This window comes from Larus michahellis, chromosome 5 (genome assembly GCF_964199755.1).
Source record: "Larus michahellis chromosome 5, bLarMic1.1, whole genome shotgun sequence".
In the NCBI taxonomy this organism is placed as follows: domain Eukaryota; kingdom Metazoa; phylum Chordata; class Aves; order Charadriiformes; family Laridae; genus Larus; species Larus michahellis.
The window spans coordinates 39,901,796-39,923,556 of NC_133900.1; positions in this window are offsets into that span (position 1 = coordinate 39,901,796).

The following is a 21,761-nucleotide window of genomic DNA, read 5'->3' on the forward strand; positions in this document are numbered from 1 at the left end:
AAAACCCACAAATCTAGCACACCTTACAGGGATATTCATCCATTATTTATACACAAAAGAGTCTTATAATTCCGCCTACCTAATACATAACTCCACCTAGGCTTACATATTCATTAGGATGACCGAATGGCCTTTTTGCACATGCGTATTAAATTTTGTTGTGTTGGCAAAACACTTCTGTGCAAGCATGGGTAAGGAGACCCTCCTCACATTATCCTTTTAAGGTATTGAGTCATCTCAGGACAGTAAAAGTTTACTGTAAGTTTGCCAACTTCTTGATAATAAGGATGTTCTTTGAAGTAGCCACAGCTCTATCCTAATTGGTATTGTACCCAATTGGTACATAGTTGACGCATAAAAGAACCTTGAAGTGATTAACTACTTTTTGTTATCCCATCCTTGGTGATAAGCTACTTCTGTTTGTCTCCTCATTATCACTATCTGTAACATCAGCTCAGTGACTATTTTCTCACACAGTAAGAAGGTCAGTAATTAGCTATTTTCTCACACAGTAAGAAGGTTAGTAGGAAACAAGCAACATTTTAGTTAGCATATGGTTATAAAAAAAAGCAGAAGCCTGTCTTTGCTAACGCTCTGAGGGTGGTGAGACACTGGAACAGGTTGCCCAGAGAAGCTGTGGCTGCCCCATCCCTGGAAGTGTTGAAGGCCAGGCTGGATGGGGTTTTGAGCAACCTGGTCTAGTGGATGGTATCTCTGTCCATGGCAGGGGGCTTGGAACTGGATGAGCTTTCAGGTCCCTTCCAACCCAAATCATTCCATGATTCTATGATCTGTGTGTCAAAACTGGGGCCTTCTGTCAACGCTGAGCAACTTTCTGACCTGAGCCAAAGTCAGACTTCACCCATGCTCTGCAGAAGCCAGCTGAAGTCAACAGGATGTATTACTTATGGCCATATTCTACATATAACCCACATAGCTGTTACCACAAGATGTATGTACATGTGTGCCACTTAGGACATGCCATCACAGTCGGAGACAGGAGTGACACAGGTTCATCAACTGGACTCTTATGGTCAGGTAATTGTCCAGAACTTCAAATTTAGGATTTAAGTGCTGACATGGGTGCTTTCCATAAGGAACAAACTCATTTTAGTCCTCTCTAGAAAGAAAATCTCCTAGCACCTGTGCGTTAATCTGAATGACATTTTAGAGATGAAGGAATGACAGTAGCGTAGAAGTAAATCGCCTGGTGCCTACATCTCCTAACACTCCTATTCTTATTTCCCCAGGAGATGGTCATGCAACGCACCTGGCAAGCACCAACCCCCAGCTGACCAGGCACCTTGCCGAGCAGCACATGTACGGTCCTAGACAGCTGGTTATCCTAGAGGTCATGGAGCAGTGATGGAGGCGGAGAAACCCCAGGATGTTCTGGGAATGTGGATCTTCTGCATCAAAAGAAAACTGTGGACTTCCAGGACCATGTACAGACATGGAAAACTCTATATTCTTCCTTCAGTTTAAATGCTTGTGATCGCTCCTTTTCTAAAATAAGATTAGCGCTTTGGTTGTCTTAGTAATACTAAAGAACTTCCGACATACTCTCTGTATTGGTGTTATATTTGCAGATATTAATCTTCCCCAAAATGCATTACATTTTTACATGTTGTGCAGAAGAAAATCTATCAAACAGAAACAGGGAGAGAATACGTAGGACAGAGCCCAAAGCCTTAGGACTTGTTTGCCTCTTGTTTATTTATATGGAGTTACATTTTAAAAGCAGTGCAGCTACGCAAAGGCCTCAACACACCTGGGGGAAACAGGCCTCGGGCTCTAACAAGTAACCTTGGATTTAAACTAACAATTACTCATGAATGATTATTGATATTTATGTATCATCTGTGAACAGTTCCTTGCTTTGTTTACCTGTATTTCATTATGACCAAATAATGCTAGATCTGCTGATTATTTGTACCATTTGTTGAGAGTTATGCTTGATGCACAATTTTTTTTCTATTGTATTCACATATGAAAGCCTTAAATTTGAATCCATGCTATTCCATCTCTCTGTGGAACGTGAAGTTGCATATACTTGTTTAGAATATAAAAAGTAGTAAAGATGAAATGTATGTTTTCTTTTTCTGTAATAACATTAGCAATTCCTGTTGAAGGATAAATTATGTCCATGTTACAAACTTTTGAGATGCCTATTTTATTAAATTCCAGGAGGTGGCAGCAAAATATTTTAAAATTTAAGAATTGGTTCATTTTTTTAATGTCCACTTTATTCTAGCTTCTTTTACATTATTGTGGATGTACTTGGGATTTTTTGAAAGACATATATTCATTTAGATCAATTTTCCGGCCTTGCATACACTATAAAGGACAAAGATTTCGTTTCAATTGTTATGTTATCTACATGAGTCAGGAAATGGGGCCTAGTATCACCTGTATTATTAAATATTCAATGCACTGAGTTGGTAGGGTATGAAAAAAAAGATCAATACTGTCAGCATTGAAGAACTCAAAATGTGTGAAGATGTTTTTGTCAAAACGTATGAACATCAGGTTTGCATCTTCTAGTCTTGCCTCAGGCAAAAATCCCATCCAGACCCACTGAGGTGAATGGGATTTATGCCTAAATATAAATGTAGGAGGCTTATTGAGGACAAAAAGCAGGAGATTTTGTGGGGTAAAAATGAGCATTAACATCTGTTTTTTAATTAATAACTGGTGAATATATCACAAGTATGAACTGGACAAGGAAATGAACGTTTGAAGGTGAAGTTGCTCTTTCTCTCTCAAGTATACATGCAGCATTAAAAAAAATACTCTAAATAATCACAGTAATTATATTAATTTGGCCAAAATAAACTTAGAGGTAGCATTTAACTCTGCTGCCCAAACACATGTTAAACTCTGCCTTGCCTAGAAGCTTAAAAAAAAAGCTTTTTAAAACAAACATCATGATGCAATGTAATTCCAATCTGCAAGAAGGACATTACTTACAGAAAGCAGTCAGGTATGATGAATTTTTCATAGGCCTAGCTCATATGCATATAAACAACTTCCAGAAGTGGTTTATTTTATTCATGTGGACAGAGTTTGTAAGACTGGATTCAGGATTTCCTCTGAAAAAATGACACACAGATTGAAACTTCTGCCGTCATATACTGTAAGTCATCTTAAGTCAAAATATATAAAACCCCGTAGTGGTGAGAAATGGTATTCTGGTTGCGTTGGTATTCCTTCCCAAAGTTGAAAGTTGTATTTGAAAGGAGAGTTAATGGTATGACAAAATGCCCAAGTTGATGTACATTCCTTTAGAATGTGATTTTTAGGGTTGGTTGCAAGTGTCTCACCTCATAAATGACTGTTCCTGTTCTTGACATCGATGGGAATTAGACATCTAGCTGGGAGCGCATCTGGCTCGTGGATTTTGCAGAGTAAGATAGTCAACAGGTCAAGTAGCTTCTTCAGTTTTAAACAACGAGATCTTCTACCTATGGGTCCACTCTCCAAACATTTTTAAGCACAAACATTAAAAATTAATCTCATTTTCCTGCGAGTTCAAATGAAACAATCTGTTACAGTGTGCCACATTTTGCAGGGCTATGCAAAATGAATCTGCCGAAATGTTCTTATTTTGCTTGTGTAGAAATGAAACCAGAAATATAACCAACCTTATGCCTTTAGGGTTAGCTGTGCTGGGGAAGTCACATGCCTTCACTGCAAGTCATCCATGGTGAGAGCAGTGTCATTGTGTTGGGAAAGGATACTCAGCATAGTCTAAGCACAGGAAAAACTGGGTGGGTTTCTTGGTGAGCTTCCAGCCCGCAGTGTGTGCTGTCCCACATCAGTCACCTGGAAGCCCAAAGGTGCCCGAACCACCTTAAAATCCCTTTGGAGTAACTGCAAAAACAGCCACCCGCCACTGCAGAGAAATACGCAAGACTACTTCAGCCTTTTGTTCTCCTCACCTATATTACTTCGAGTAAATATCATTCTTTCTCAGAGAACAATCTGTTCAAACTATGACATCGCCAGTCTAACTGGGAAGGATTTGACAACTCACCTTAATTAACTTAATTCAGATTGGCAGTCCTCTGCCAGTATCCCTGGATTATTCCACAGCTGCTCCTGCAAGAGCTGAAGGACTTGTGTTGCTGCTTCTAAAAATATTTTTTGTACCTCTCAGTCACTTCTGGAAAGATAGATTTATGCGTACTTCTTGACCATCTGATTTATTTTTTTTTTCTAAACAAAAAACGATGGCTAAACTAATGCTCAGTTTGAACAGTGAGGCGGATATGAGGAAGGAAATACCAAATTTGAGGATGCTAATGTATCTTTTCCCCCCTTTCCCTTTGCATTTGTACTACGATATAGTCTTTAATTAGGTGACTAAATTTAAATATTTATTAACTAAGAAGAAGAACTAAGATTAACTGAGAAAAGTTGTGGCTGCCCCATCCCTGGAAGTGTTCAAGATCAGGCTGGATTGGCCTTTGAGCAGCCTGGTCTAGTGGGAGGTGTCCCTGCCCATGGCAGGGGGGTTGGCACTAGATGATCTTCAAGGCCCCGTCCAACCCAAACCATTCTGTGATTCTGTGATTCTATAATTTACTTACATAACAAAAGCTTTTTTCAGGATAAAAATAGACATTTCTTCTTTTTTATTTTTTCTTAAAAGAAACTGTCATTATTCAGTGATTAACATGGCAGCTTGGTCCCCACTACATAGAAGAAAGGATCTATTCCAATAGATTGCAAAAGAACTATGTTTTTAACCACATCTGAGACCACAAGAAAGAAGAGCTGTGAGACTGAAACATCAACTTAAAATTTAGCATGACCTTTTCTTCCTCATTCATTCCTGTAGAAAGTCTAATGATATGAAAACAAAATATTTTTTATTTTACTGGAACGATATTCAGTGGTCTCCTACCATGTTTCCAGAAGAGAGCAGCTACGTTTGTGATAATGCATTTTTAATGCATTGGACATAGTAATATCCATAAAATGTGCTGTCATGGAAGTCAGGTAGAAATCCATGTTGTCATCAAATTCACCCTCTCACTTTTACATCTTGATCCTGATTCGTAAATAGTTAAAGAAGATGCTGTCAGGATAAGGAGGTATGCAAGCTTCACTTAGTAGATTCTTGCTCTCAGTCATATTACCAGAGAACTTGAATTTGATAGATTCAGTCTATACAGGAATAAACATAGATGTTGAAGCAACAGCCTGCAAAACTGGGGCAAAAGAAGGGGCTGATTAGGATGAATAAATTCACAACAGCGTAATTTATGTAGCAGTTTATGCAGAATACACTAATTATTGACTGGTTAATTTATTCCTGAGCATTAGACTTAGAAGCAGCAGATGGAGGTAGATATCCAAAAGGTAAAAGAAAAAGAAAAAAAAACCAACAAAGAAAAGACTTCTTTTTAGAAGTTATTTTAAGCTTTTTTTTTTTTTAAGTTGCCTTTTTTTTGTTAATAGTACTTGATGTGATTTTAGGGAAAAGCATTGGAACACAGAAGAATGAGACCCAGCTGTCTGGGTGTTGTGCTTGGTCATAGCAACAGACAATGAACTTTTCAAACAGACAAAGCTTGTATGTGTTGGTGTCAGCGGATTAGACTTCCTGTAAGGGGAGTCACTTTGTGTGCAAATGACTCAAGCTACTGCTGTCTTTTGTATATAGATAAATTCTTCTTTTAAAGTCTTGCAGATGTGAGATCTGGTTGAATAAACACCTTTGATAGAAACCTTGCAGACCTGCAATTTCATTAAACATCTCTCCCTGTCGAAACATTTCTATGTCTAATAATGTATTTATGCTGTCAGGAAAAGCCAACAGCTGTTAAGTGCTGAGCAGTAACTCAGGCCTTTAATGTTATGGCACATTTCACAGCGAGAGGAAGAATGCTTGTCAGATTGTCACCTGTGCGGCTGAAAAGTGTCAGGACTCCGGCTGCTTCCACCTGCAGGATCACCAGAGAGGCGGGCGCAGGACCTTGGGTTAAAGACTTGGACAATGTCCCGCAGCCTTCCAGCCCCAAGGGACAAGAAGTCTGACATCATTAAAATTAATCGGAGAAAATGGATGCAGTAAAAGGCCAAATTAAATTGTTTTGTGGTCAGAAAGATTGACTGGCTAATTCTCACTGACAATAATAATGTCTGCTCCAGCTCTTTGTGTCTATATTCCTCCCTTGTCTCCTTTTAATTTTCACTGCTATTCTAGTTACACTAGGGCAGGAAGATTTAAAGGAAAACAGAGCTGCCATGTTTGATTTTGCTACCATTACCCTAATGAAGATAGAACTTTATGGTGCAAGTAGCTTCAGCAAGTAAAGATGTATGCTTACTTGATTAAGTGTAGCAAAATTGAGGCCCATTGGAAGCACAGACTGTATTGCTTAATCTTCTTGAATTTATCATTGACCATATAAGACAATATTTTTTATATCTTTGGAGTGTATTGGCATGTCTACTGGTATACCTATCACCTCGCTGCTACAATATCTAAGGACTTCCTAGCCTTCAAGGGAGTTAGCAGTTTTCCCTGCTACACTGCTGAGAGAGGGAATTATTATTCCCATCTTCTGTTCATAGAGATAAAACTCAGGTGCCGTGCTAGTGACCCAAAGGCATGCAAAAATTCTATGGTGTTGTAACTTTGGAGGATTTCCATCATCTTTGTTTTTCACTAACTTACGCCCTTAACCAGCGAAGACAATTTATTTATCGTTAAGTAAGAGCTTGTACCCATCAGAGGCAGCGCTGCACAAGATGCAGAAGGATCTGAAGGTCACCCATAGTATTTCAGTGCTTGATAGAACATTTAAGCACTTGCTAACAGCCACCCTTTGTGTGTGTGGTATTTTTAGTAAAAGAGCTGTTGAGTGGCATTTTTTCTGCATACACTGCAGACAAGATATGTATTTATGATAATATAGTAGAGAAAGCTACAACATCAGACCTAGTCCCAAAGAAATATATAGATGACTGTAGCATCTAGTTGGGCATTTCCTATTTTCCATCTAGCATATAAATGGGTAGATCACTGAATATCTTGTAAGATCGGAGCCCTGGTTTCCTTAACTTCAGATGCACTGTACTCAACTGCTCCCTTAGAGAGCCATTTTAAGGGAGGGGACTTACCTACACTTTTGCCGTTTCTAGGCCAGGCAAAGTGTGTCCACTGGTCATGCCAGGGGCTGCAGGCTCAGTTCTGCAATGGTAACAACAGAGAGACCTGCAAAACACAAGCTCCAGATTTTGTATAGTTCCTGTGGAGACCATGCTACCTCATGATATTTTTCGTGCCAATTAAGGATTATATTGACTTTCCCAATGATTGATATTGTTGTGTACTTTAGTGTCATCTCTACAAGGGCTATGGAAAGAACATTTCTTTCAAACATGTTAAGGGAAAGTGTTGATTAACCCCAGCACTCGGAATCAAATAATCCAAGTTAGCAATCTGGAACATTAAATCAAACTCCGTATTTGCAAAAGAAGCTTAACACTTCATCTTTTTCTTGTTCTCCATGTTTCCTTCCTTCCGTTTGTGACTTAGTTTATAGCCACTGTAACTGGTTGGAAATTTTGCAGCTGCTAAGATTACTTAGCTTTGGTTTAACAGCAAATGTCATCAGCCTAAATGACGTGCTTCAAGTGATCTTTCTTTCTATTTACTGTTTCATTTTCAAATTCATTAGTCACTGGTTTAGGGGATTATCAAAAGCTGCCCTAAGACTGGTTCTCTGTGCCAGGGCTCCTCAGCCTGTTTTGTCAGAGGAAAATCCCAGATGGGAGCTAATGGGCGTGCCAGAAGAACATGCAGAGTGGGAGAGCATCTGAGTGCCAGGCCTCTCTCAAGAAGGAAGAAGCGCAGGAGGGAATATGGGAGAGAGGAGCAGCATCTCAGTGCAGAAGGGAGCTGGGCCAGCCGTGGTGGGGAGGAGACAGCACAGGGGATGGAAGGGGATAAACAAAAAGCTCAGTGTCACAGTATTTTTGACTGTGTACTCTTCAGGAAAGAGATGGTGCCTCCTCTAAGTACATTTCATGCGTGCGTAGATTCAGATTAGCTGATGTAAATTGCATTTTCAGTTACATAGGTCCGCCCAGGCTGTTTGGGGAAGTGGGAAGGAGAGCTATTTAGCTTTGGTACTGTAGGATCATGCTAACAGCCGTGCTGTTCCATTTCTGAAGAAAATGCAGCCAGCAGTAACGCTGTAAGGCTGGTATGTCTTGCCAGCGATACCTTATGCCATAAAGATATGTTCTAAATGTCTGAGGCGCATGCAAACATTTCCAGGTACAGACCCAACACACTGAAGCATTACAAACAAAGATTAATACTTGAAAATGGTATTTTAAAACCCTATCTGGAAGACCATTTGTAACATGAACTTTCATCACCAATTTTAATTCCTGTCTTAGTTTCAATACTTGTACCTTTAAGGGGACAGTGTCTGATGCTGAAGCCTTTTAACCTCTTTCCTGAGGTTAAAACTTATTATTTAAAACAAGTGGTTTAAAAACTACTTGCAGCCTGGCAGTAAGCCCATATATACATACACAGACATTTCTACTACAATATCTATCTAAGCACCTGACTGCCTGCCTGTCTACTTAATCATTGGGCTCTCTGTGTTGAAAACAGATCCTGGAATACTTCATGAGAGGAACCAGCATGGTCCTTTTCATCTGTTGCCTATGAATTATCCATAGTATAGCAACTGCACTTCCCACCAATGGTATTTTCTGAGGCTTTATAGTTCTATAACGTTGGCAAGCTTTAGATGCCAAATTAACAGGCAGCACCAACAAAGCAGAATGTATTTACCCAGCTGCTGAGAATCTTTTCCAGATAGTAGAGCTGTGGGCTATGAAAGCCATTTCATGACAAAATACAGCCGGGAACTGCATTTTGTCTTGTATCAAACCTTTTTTTTTTCCTGTAGAAGAAGAATGGAAAGCAGACCAAATGAGGTGGTGATCGCACGCGGATCTTTTTATGCAACGTTTCAAAGTTTAAATGTTTCACAAAAACCCTTTTTGCTAATGATGTGAGACCCATTTGCATTGCAGTGAATTGCCAAATGGGTTGTGCGGTGTTTTTCTTAGACAATATTATTGCCTCTTTTTCTCTTCTTTTTTTTTTTTCTAAACACAGTTATTTACCTCATAGTTCAAATAAAATATAGCAACTGTATTTCCAAATCATCTAGGGAAACACCATGCAACTCAGGCACTGCTAATAAGAAGCACAGTTCACTTTATATTGTCTGTTGAGCAGCTGCAGCACTGTCAGATGCTAATAGCCCACTGCACAAGAGTACCTATTACAGATCTAATGGCATGTTCTCTAGGACTATCGACTTTTTGTTTCTCATTTTCTCTCCAAAATCGCCAAGGGAACCTTGGAAATCAGGGGGATCTACCAGAACCGGTCTATTTCCTTCTGACTTCTTGTTCTAATTTGTGTGGCCAGCTGCTGAAAGAAGACCCTTACAAAAGTCCTGGGTTTTTTCCCTCTTTTTCATACAATCCAGTCAGTGTCTAGCTCATTGAAAAAAAGAGCAAAAACTCCAGCAATACAATGTCCATTATACGTACTGAAGAAAAAGGGATTCAGTGCAATAAAAGGCAGTGGCTTTCATATATGCCAGTCTGTGCATTCGAGATATTTAAAGTGTTCAGTGGTGGCCTAATTCTGCACAAGTGGTTTTAGCAGCAGGACTTTAATGATCCATGCAGGGGCAGAGCTTGGGCAATGCTGAGGGTTTTTCTAATTCTTTACCACTGCATTATCTCAGTGAGGACATGCTCCTCAGGTATTGAGTTCCTGTCTTTTATCTGTGGCTTAGTGCTGTGTAATGAATGGCTTCAGCCAGGCATGGATTTAGCACAGCAAAGTTGTTCACTGGGCGCAGAAAGGCGCTCCCCAGTCAAACGGCGCCCTTACACAATTCAGCACCTCCTCTGCTAGCTGTCTCAGCTGGCTTTAATCTCGCCTAATACGGATAAAAAGACTGATGAAATTGGGACCGCAGAGACCTTCCTACATGTTGTGCAAATCCTGTTGATAGCTCTGCATGTGTTTTTAGCAGCTGACCTCTGCTATGCTAGAAGCTGGCTGCCTAGAGACAGCTATCCTGTGTTGCAGTCAAATGCAACAGGTAGGAAAAAAAAAATAAATCCAGAAAGGTATTTAGACATTTAAATCAATGCAGTAAAGCACCTGAGTATGATTGCGAGTGGTGGGGTGGGGCGACTGTGTTTTTTTCTGTTGGCTTTGGGCTGAATGCATTAGTTTGAAAAGAGCTGGAGTAATCCTGCAATGTCTTGTAATGAGAATGGTTCCTCAAGCTTATGATGCCACTCTTGAGAGATGATAGCCAAGTAGACAGAAACAAAGCTAAAGAACAAAATAGAGAGAGTTAAAATTACACGTGAGCTCCAGTTCTTCAAAGTGGGGACAGAAGAAGTAACTGTTGAGATTTGTTTTTCAGGTGATGCCTTTTCCTTCCTGTAATAGCAGTGCTAGTGACATTATAGAGGATTTCACGTGTACAAAGTGTGATATTGTCATTAACAAATGAGATTCTTAAAAGCAGCCAAGTGAATTAGCAGCAAGTAAATATTACCTGCCTTTTGAATCAGGGAAAATGAGCCTTGCAGCAGAATCCTGCAATGAACATTAAAATATATACTGCATACTACAATACTTAGCCTCCAAAACAGTCTCCACACAGATTTGGATGGTTTTTGATGTTGTGTTTTTCCATTTCTGCCTTAAAATGCTTACTGTTGGCAAGCAGAAAAAAAAGTTTGACACCAATTTTTCCGAGTGGATGAACCATGCAAGCTAGTGGCCAATGGGATTGTTTAAACTAATATTTCAATTTGAATTTTCAAATAGTCTCCTAGTCAACCTGGCTTGCTCATATGGTGGTGATGCTACAGGTTCTTGGGTGTGCAATGGGTGTATAGGCTTTTTTCGCAGTTTCAGTTACATGGAAATGTGAGTGTTATCTTCTGTGGAAGTTTCTGTTTGGAAGGCTACTTTCATGTTTTTCCTTCTGTCTTATAATAATACCTTGGCCTCAGTATTTGAGATTATATTTCCAGTGCCGAAATCATATGCTGCATACACAGATTTTACACAGATACTGTGGGTGGACTTTTGCAGTGTTATATACTGAGCTGGTGCTCTCCTCCTAATGCACACTTCTGTGTGTGATGATTTAGCCCACGGCTGTGAATTCTTGTGAAGTGGGCATTTCCTTTTGGATGATATCTTCTTATCCTAAGATAAGCAATGATACTTATATTTGGTATTGTTTTGTTGTAACAGAAGAGTCTGCACTAACAGACCCATAGCTGTTAATTTGCAGATGTGAGAACTGAGCAGTGGAAAGCTTGATGTATTTGCTTGCCCAGTGCTATGTTCTATAATTAGCTTTGGCGTCCTTTCACATGGGAGAAAAAACATAACATGTTCCATGGGGAATCATCCAAGTGTGTTGAACTCAGAGGTAGTATTTAATCCCTTTTAATTTAGTTTTTCTCCTGTACCCTTTATTACTTTGTAACTCTCACTTACTTAAAAAGAGTTGTAATGGTAGAATATATTTTTGAAGGGTAAAGATTTGTAATTAGGAACCAGGTTTCAGATATCCAGATTCTTTCTCCTTTCTTTTAATGGGGTGAGAAAAGATATAATGATGTGCTAAAGGTTCTTGTGATGTCTGCAGTCTCTAAAGTTATAGCGAGGTGATGATGAAATGTACAGCCTATTAAGGAGGACTGGAGGACGCTCCTAAGATTCAAGGTTTTGGCAGACATAAATCCTGAGGAGAGGAGAATCTCCTCAGCCTCTCCTGAGGCTGAGGAGAATCAAGTTTAAATTATGTGGGTTCTGCTATCTTTAATTTTATGGCAAATGCTTACGTAAACATTCTGCCAGGATCCGTGATGAAGTCTTTGAATAAAGTATAATACTTTTGTTGTCTAGGTTAGAGATGGTAATCAGATGAAGAAAGGAACTGAATTGTAAAACCTTGGTCCTGCACATAAAAGGGACCACTTCGTGTTATACAACCGCTATAAAAACATACCCAGGGTCTAAGCGAACATTCCTGTGTTCATTAACTGTGACAACAGAGTGTTTCCAAAGTTATTCCCAGAAAGCAGAGATCCCAGTTACTGGAAGAAACCTGTAAGGACTGAAGAGTGTTTTGTCATTTCTCCGTGAGATTTAGCAAAGGCTTTCTTAAGAAAATGAAGTTTTAGAAGTGGTGAGCACTTAAAACACTACAGAGGATCTTTTCACCCATTTTTCAAATAATCTGTCAGTAATAAAGGAAGATACTGACAGGTACATCCTCTCTGCTGACTTTCACGTTACTGGTAATTGTCTGTGGCCCACAGAGAAACCACGTTTAGGCAAGTCATAATTGCTTCAGTGTTTTCTGTTTTAAATAGGGACTGTGGATCAGAACTGCATTCCTTCCAGAAGACAAGGTGCAGCTGATGCACAGGAACTCTACCTGCATGAAATTATAAGAGCGTTCTTACTAATCATCAAAGTCCAGAAGTGTGTTGTCTCACTGCCTTTTGGGAAGTTTAGGCATCTGCTGCTACAGCACAGAGTGTCAGAGTGTGTTAGTGAGATCATGTGAACCTTAGAACAGAGCATTTGCCTTTACAAACAACTCTTTCCACTGTTGCCTTGTTCTTACACACAGGGCTTTAGGTCTTTCAGCCAGCCATATCCTTCCCAAGAGTTTTTTCTTATTAAGATTTTGCCATGAGGCTTTGCTTTTCTTCTGGGAACTAAACTTCAGAGGGAGGTTAAAGAGGTCGTGCCTTCATAGAATTAATCAGAGACATTTGACTAGATGCTGCTGCCTTTCCAAATTCATGACAAGTTTTTAACTGGTATTCTGTTTTAAAAATCAAATCCCTCACCACTATTTACAGCTCTTGCATTTACAAAACACAGCCAAAAAGCCCTTCTCAAATCTTAAAGGTAAATATTTTTGCTAATTGACTTTCTGTCCACCTGTCACACAAGGTTATCACCATGCAGTATATTTAAAACCTGTATTTCTCTCCAGAATGTCCTTCTACAGACATACATGCTGGGCTTGGAAGGAATGTTTAAAGGTTGGACTCGATGATCTTAAAGGTCCCTTCCAACCTCAACAATTCTGTTCTATGATTCTATGATTCTATGATTCTATGGAATAAACACATCAGTCTTTAAAAACATCCTTACAGGCAGAACTACTATCTTTCTGGATTTAGTGTGAGAAATTCAACCCTTTGTTCTATCCCTTTAACAATAAGAGTTTTGTTTACTTGCAATCTATTTATACTGGCAAAACTGAATATTGGATCTCAGACCGATTTTCAGTTTTGGCCTTTACAGTGGACTCGTGTATGGTAAGGGACAACAGATTTCAGTTGTGATCCAGGTACTCTTGTAAATTCTAGTGTTTCATTAGTTGCACACTCTTCACAACTGTCCATGTCATTTGGTGCAGTTGAGGTAATAAAATTGTGTGAATATCAGATTATATCAAAGGTCCATCTACTTCAGCATCCTGTCTCAGTCACCGGTAGCACCACAAGAACATGGCAAGCACAGAGTCGTATTTCCTCAGTTTTCTCACCCTATGGCTGTGTGTAGCTCAGAAGGTTCCTGAGGTATGGGTAATGGCTTTCTACTTATATTTAACAACTGTCAGTGGATTCTTCTGCTAATGATCTGTGGAGTGACTCTTGCCCTATACCTCCTCACTGGTCTTTTGAATGTTGCTATTTACGCAGAGTTCCTTTGTACTACGAGTGGAGGAAGCCAGGATGCAAGCTTTAGGAGAGCGGGAGCACTTCTTGCTGACCATCCACATAAAACAGAGGGAAGTTTAGTCCTTAAAATTATTAAAACCATGTCGATTTAGGCACATTTCCCATTAATCCCATTAAGATTGCATATGAACATGAGAAACAAAAATGTTCCTCCTTCCAGACATAAATTCCTCTATTTAGTCCAGATACAGGAAATTGCATATTTCTTTTCCTCTGTTGTGATCTGTCCTTACGCATTTTGCTTTAATACAAGAATAATAGCATCTAAACCATCTCACATGGAATGCATGGAGATGAAGCTCTAATGGCTGCGAAGTCCTTACTGAGCATTTGTAATCCCTGATCAGAAGCAAATCACTACTCACAGTAGTGACAAATGCTGATATTTTATTTTCAGCCACTGGAAACTCTTCTGCTGTTAGCATGTATTTTTTGCATGCTGTGAACAGGAAAACATTTTGTGTAGTCTGAACACCACAGATTTGAAGATGCACGACTCAGCTTTGCTGTCTGATTCGTTCTGGTGAAACAACCTTTGAAACTTCATGTGAACAAGAAGCTTGTCATCTGACCCCAAGTTCTTTTTGAAGAGCTGAAATGCCGTCACTTACCAACACAGTCATCCAGACTGTTATTGATCAATTTGCAATTAAGCAATAGCAAATGGTAATGTGTTGCAGTGGTAGCCTCAGAGCAGCCTGGGAACGCTATTCCTGCCTTCCAGCTGCTCCAGGAAAGGCTACCTGCTGGACTGTACCTCTCCTATGAGTTATCACCCCACCTCTGAGGGACTGCTGGGACGAAAATGCTGCCTTGCACTCAGTCTCCAACTCTTTCACCTCCTCCTGTCCATCTGTGCTGGGGATCTGCAGCAGCCCTGCAGAGCCCTTTTCCTCAGTGTGCCGCAAACAGCCGCATAAGTGGCTGGTAAGGCAGTAATCCCTTTTTTGGCCTAATCTGTTAATTACAGCCGTTAATTGTAAGGCTACTGATTAATTAATTTTGAATGATTTAGCTCAGCATAATTCAGTCTCCATCTTATACTTTATGGGAGAGATTCTGATTTATGAAATTAAAATATTCTCACTTACAATTCACAAAGCTTCAATTCTTTCAGTTATTAAAATGCATATAAACTGAGAATATCAATGCAATATAAAGTATCTGGTGTCTGTATTATCACCTAAAAATGTTATATTAGAAAGTTTTTCATGTTAGCTGTTTCACCAACAATCATTCTGGGTCAATCATACTAATGTTGTGATCACTTCTTTATTAGCTGATGTGTTTGATTGTAGTTCATTAATTTCTAGGGTTCCATCTTTCTTGTGAGTTATACACCAAATAAAGTTCTAATCAGCACCAGTGCCAGGCTGCTACTGCTATTATGATGCTACATTTGCACAGTGAAGTTCTCTGTTTATTTTTATTTTCATTCCACTCCTACATTTTACTTTCATTTTACTCCTGAAATACTTTTAAGTCTCTGGGATTTTTAAAGAACATTGAGCCTGAAGGCTCAGTGTTAGGAGTCCAAGACATTTTCCTAGTATTTACTCTAAGCTTTTAGCCCTTTCCTTGTGTTGTGCAATGCTCTTGTTAAGCTGCTTGTCCTTGTCCATACTGAAGCCCTCTTGATCACATTCAGCAGTCAAACTTTGTGGGTTTTTAAGTGTTAAAATTGAGAACCAAGATTAAATATAATCTCTGCTCTATGAAAAGGGCCAATAATTAATCGGTCTTGACAAAGGTGATAAAAGCAAGCTGCAAAACTTAAAATCATTCAAATAATCACTCTTATGTGCTTTAAATGGTATATGGAGGAGTGTAATTGATGTAACTTCGAAGTATCAGAGGAAAATCACGATTGTGGTCACTAGGTTATTTTCCATTTTGATCTGATCTGAGATCGGCCTGGTCTAACTTTGAAGCTGGATCCTGTTTTGAGCAGGTGTTTGGACTATATGGTCTCCGGAAGTCTCTTCTAATCTAAATTATTGTATTATACTACCTGTTATGATTTTGCATGAATATAATGACATTGATTGCATTAAGGCTTTTTATCACGCAGAGCAGTGTGAGCTCAAAGTTGAAGTCAGAAGCAAGTACTACAACAAAAAATTATGGCCATTTCTGTTACCTGTTCACTTTGAAGGTGATCCCAGGTGAGCAGCAAATCTGTAGAAGAAATGAACACTGACATAAGCAAGAATGACAGGGGAATCTGGCCCAACAGCTTTTTGAAATTGCAGCTCTTTTTTGTGTATAAGTATGGGCAAACTAATTTCGTTTTCTACATGTGTATCCATTATTCATAAGTATTTCTTGAATATTTTTTTTAGAAAAATTCAGACTGTAGTAGAAGGTTAGGAAACGGTTTATACTGTATCCTCACTATTCATAGCATGTGAGTGCTCACTCAAATAAGAGGGGACAAATTCTGCTCCCCAAAAGAGTGCATCTATATTTTCTCTGGCACTGTAGCTAACGGTGGAAGTTAGGTGTTAACAGGTAACTAAATACTTCTAGAATCAACATTATCCTGATAATACATATAAAATCTGAGCAAGTGTGTAATATTTTCAGAAATATTTCACCAACTAACAACAAATAATAGTGTCCTACCAAATAATGTGCAGCTGATCTCTTTGTTTGCATTTACACAGTATTTCCTGATTAGTTTTTGATTTATATCACCAGCTCTTCAAGCACTCCTAATAGCATCTCACAGAAAATAATATCAACACTTCTTTGTGCATTAGACTCAGCCCCATGAACTCAACATCTGGAACTCTTTATAGTAAAACTATTTAATACCGTTGTCCTCCAGAAAGATACACAATTATGTTATGGCTGCAGCGGGTGTCTGTACTTTAATTGTCTCTTTGGGTTTATGGGTCACATAGAATAAGTAATGGACAAGCCTATGTCAGACAATAACAGTTTATGAGAAACACAAAACCATTAAGAACATTGCACTCACTTGAAAGAACATTAAAAAAAATTTCCAGTAAATAGAATACTGTTAATATAATTGCAAACAGAAATGTTTATAGCACATTTAAGTGCCAGTTTTCAAGATCTGTTTATATCAACAATATCTGTGCCTTTTTTTGACCGGCACCTTGGCTTGCTGCTTCCTTATGGACTTTGCTACTTGCTGCAGATCACACTAAGAAGGTGATGAGGGTCAAAGTTTAAAAATTTTCTTGGCTGCTTTTCTCTCCTAACATTTTGCACGTAATATGATTGTGAAGTGTGATGTTGCCCTTGTACTTGAACCCTGTTTTTTTCCCAAGGCCTTCATTTTCAGAGTCCTGTCAACAGTTTTATTTATTTCTTTACTTTTTTTCAGTCTACGATTTATAATTCTCCCTTTTATGTGAAAAATGTAGGTGTAGAGAGGTGTCTTTCTGAATATAGAAGTAATATGGAAGTGAAGCCTGTCCCTCCTCCAAAGGTTAAGGGTGAATCAAATTCTCAAACTGTGAGTGAGTCTATGTGTCTGTGTTGGTTTTGTAGGGGAAGAGGAGAATTTCAGGGACAGGACCAAGGCTGGAGATGGTAAGGTGACTTTTTCTCTCATGACAAAATAAGAATGCAGAAAGGACACATGCCTGGTTGTGTAAGCATGGAAATGGTCTTTGCTCCCACACTCTACATAGACCCTCTGTGAAAGAAACCCATAAAAAGCTCTGGTGTGCTTCTTGGTGGACAAATACCATGATATGACGTTTATTTTTTTGAATGTTCAGCTGCTGATGGACATGCTTGTAACTATTCTTGAGAGTGGGTCTGAGAAGCACACGGGTGTAGATTACAACCCAAAGAATCACAAAAGCCTTTTTGAAGAGCTTATTGCAGTCTGATAGATGCATAAAACATTTAATCTACTTAGTTACTTGCATTAATAAATAGAAGGTGTGCTTGACTTTTAATAGTTTTACGATAAATTAAGTAGCATTATCTGATTTGGAATAGCTCCGGGTCTGACAGGTGGCATTAGTGTACAGGTGCTTGGGCTTTTTTATATATATTTTTTTTCCTGAAAGCTTATTACAGAAACGTTGGGAGAAATAGAGAATAGAAGAAAAGAAGATCTTTTTATTTCCAATAAAAAAATTGAGAGCACAGGTGTGTAATGGCTGGTTTCATTGCAAAAGTATCAGTTTCACCACATTTGTATCAGCTTAAGTGAAAATGTACCAGCTGGAAAAATTAAATCAGCATGAATCATACATCCAAAAGGTCACTGATCTAAAAATATCCATCCCAAGAAAAAGATAAAAATTATTTATGCAAACTAAAATTGCCAAGTAAAAATTAAAATCCTTCTAAACATTCTAAACTTAGGACATTAATTAATTTGAAAGTAATGTGGAAAGAGGCAAAAAGCCACCCTGTGATGTCACTTTCATTATATGGAACACAGCTAAGGAGATAAAAGAAGATCATGGAGAGCCCAGGAGAAGATTAAGCCTCTTTATCTCGCTGTGGGAGGGGGAGAGCATATCTACAGGTAGTATTTTGTGTAGGGGGAAGAGGGAGGAACTCCAAATGACTGAATTTTAATGTGCACTTCTATCACTTCAGTGTACTAATGCATAACAGGAGATATGCATGCGGGTGCTGAGGACCATAAAGTCACCCCAGTTGTCAATCAAAATTACAAAGCTAACAAGGAAAAGCCAGTCCCTCTTAATAAATTCCAAATAAAAATTACGAAAGGAAACAAAACCAAGCTCTGTGGGATGCTGTACCTTCTTGTCACAGCTTATTGCTTAACAAAAATGAAAAGAATAAAGCATAAGTACCTGGTAGTAATTGAGTGGAGGTGCTCTTAAGTAAGAGCCTAGAGATGTTTTGATCCAAAATTAGAGTGTACAACGCTTTGTCAAAATTGGTTTGTATGCGTGTGCGTGCCAGAATTTTGAAAGGATACTAATTAGCCTTTCTTTTTCCTGTGGTAAAATCTTATTACAAGATCATGCACTGGCAGAAGCACCTTTGCAAAGACTGACATGCCACTTGCTGGCCAAAGAAAGGTTGAACATATGGCCACAAAGGGAAATGACACGTGTATTGTCCCATATGACTTTTCCCAGAAAATATGACCCGTGTTTAATCTTATTAGTAAACAGCCCCCTTATTCTTTTCTTAGCCATCCAATTACACCAAAAGGGACAGACGGGCTCAAAATAAGCTGTTTTAAATAATATAGTTCCATTAAATTCAAGGAAATAAGACTGATTTTCACTGATACCTATATCAGGCCCAGAATATTTACAGAAAGCTTTGATATTTTTTCTTCTGTCTGACAGCTGTCTTGGTTCTGCTTTAAAATCTCATGTCCATGCATCTCCCTCTATCTGCCTATCCTTTCTTTGGATCTTGTACTGTCATACTGTGGGCGCACCTTCTGTGTAAAATCACTTCTTAATTGCAAGGTTCCTAATGGGCTTAATGAGTTTCTCTTCTTTCTCGGAGTGTCCATGTCTGCTTGAAGTCAGGTGGTATCCTTCTTTTTCTGGTAATTTTATTGACTTCATTATTTTTCTTGCATTTATTTTTACCATTTTTTTTTCAGAGAGGTAGGAGGGCACATAGAAGGAGGAACAATTGCCATAGAAACTCTTCGGGGCGATAGGGGTGAAGAGACTTTGCAACGTTTTCTAAAGATGGATAAATTCCAAGTTTATTTAATTTCCTCTGGCAGTCAGTCCTTTTCACTGCCTCATCTCCTTGACTATGGGCTATCTAATGCACTTGTAAATCAGAGATTAGACCGGGTGGTGAATCACTGCATCAGGAAGCAGGAAGCAGAACAGAAGCAGGCGGCCAAGCAGTGGATCATTGCATGAGAAAGAGGCAGGAAGGCGATGGAGTACACTGGGAAAGTGAATGGAGGAGCTATAGGAGAGCAGGAGCTGAATAGGAGTGATTATCAAAGGCTCAATTTAGCAGCTAATTCAGTAAGGTTGTGGTAGATACATTCAGCTTAACAGGGGTTGAGTCATTTAAGGTATCACAAATGTTCACCCTGTCAATTAATCCATGAAAACAAAACTGCATTTTAAGAAATAAAGCCAGTTATCCTAATTATGTAAAAACATATGTGCTATTGTTGCTGTTTGCTGATACAGCTATCATTGGCAGGATTCCTCCCTCAAGTGTTTTCCTGAACAACATTCCCAAACTGGCACATTTTGTTGTGGGCATTATCATGTAAAATAAATAATAAATGCTAATTTGCTAATTGTTTATGGCATTTACTGCACAGTTTCTAAACCATGGAATACCGGTGTTGATATGATTGTTTTTTGATTATATCTAGTTTTCATAAAAAGAAAATCAAGAAACACTTGAAATATTCATGTCTTCGTGACACAAAATGTCTTTCTAATACAAAGCACAGCAATAGAGGGTCAGTCATAATTCTGTTTTGTGCTTGTGCTTTAGGACTGTGATTTTTTGCAGTAATTTTTATAACAATTTCTCAAACTTAGCTTGCACTGCAAAGTTTTTGGCTAAAGTTCTTGCTCGTTAAACCAGCTTTCTGCCTCCAAAGTAAAATTACCTCTGCAAGCAACATAATTCTTCAGCCAGCAAGGACAAGAAACATCAGCTGTTTCAGTTGCACTATTAGATGAAGAAAGGCAAAGGATAATCTGTTGCTTCTCTCCAAAACTTACCGTTTCTGGCTACCAAAAAACTTCCAGCCATGTTTGGATCCCTGCTGCCACAAGGGAGAGAGAACACCCTTTTTGACAGCAAGGAAGGATTCCTGGCAGCACCCGGTATCATTCAGGAGAGGGACAGGGACATTAACCCTTCAGATAACCAGGAGGACTTCAAAACACGTAGATCTGGGCTGGACAATGCTGCACAGAATCCATGGCAAGAACCCACACTCAGGTCATGAATAGTGTAACTACAGGCAGCAGTCATTGCTCATCTCCACCTGCTTCAGTTTTAGTAGTCTGGTGCCAGTGTGTCTCCAGTGACCCTGGGAGTCCTTTCTCGTGCCACAAACACCTCACATAAAGGCTCTCAGGACACCTTAATGTTTGTGATGGCTCGAGTTGTGGAACATCCCTGAAGCAGACCTAACCCTTTTCAAATTTTCACCAACGTGGTTTTATCTTATCTTTTCTCCTTGATATTTTATTTAATGTGCATATTTGCCCTTTTCAGAACCCCCTACTAATTGACGTTGATTAGGAAAGGAAAATCAGAACAAGCAGGGCAGCTTACATCCCCAGTGATTGTCAGGTGTAATAGTAGGGATCAGGGGGAGCGCATGATACGAGGGCTGAGCATGCTTGAGTTCAAGGAGAAGCACGAAGGGATAATGCACAACATGGCTGAAGAAAAGCAGAACGCACAAGAAAAATATTAGAAGACCGGTGAAAGCTGTAGGAGGTCTAGTAAGTGTGTAATGGGAATTCCATGGATAAGACAAATAGCTAGAAGGAAACATACACTGGCCTGTGGGAAAAAAACCAGGATGTGTCAGAAAACATTTCACACACATCTTAGTGTGACTAAGTGTAAAAAAAAAATAAAAAAAAATTAATGTTGAGGTTCATAAGCGCTGAAGTGTATTGCAATTTGCACATTGTTTAGCACAATTTGATATAACTTTGTTTTCAAATCATGACCTAGGTAATGAGTATGACATTCCTATTTATACATATTTACAGGCACTAACATCTCCTCTACCCTATTCATCACAGGCATTTACAAGTTATGAAAAATCCAAATCCAAGCCAACTATGCAAACAACTAGACAAAAGCAGCATGCTGTGCAGTTCTGACTGATGGTTAAAGGGACCTTTACAGCCTTGTTGAGCTCTTCTAATTGTGCCAGATTATTCAAAACCAGCAGTCCTTACACTTCG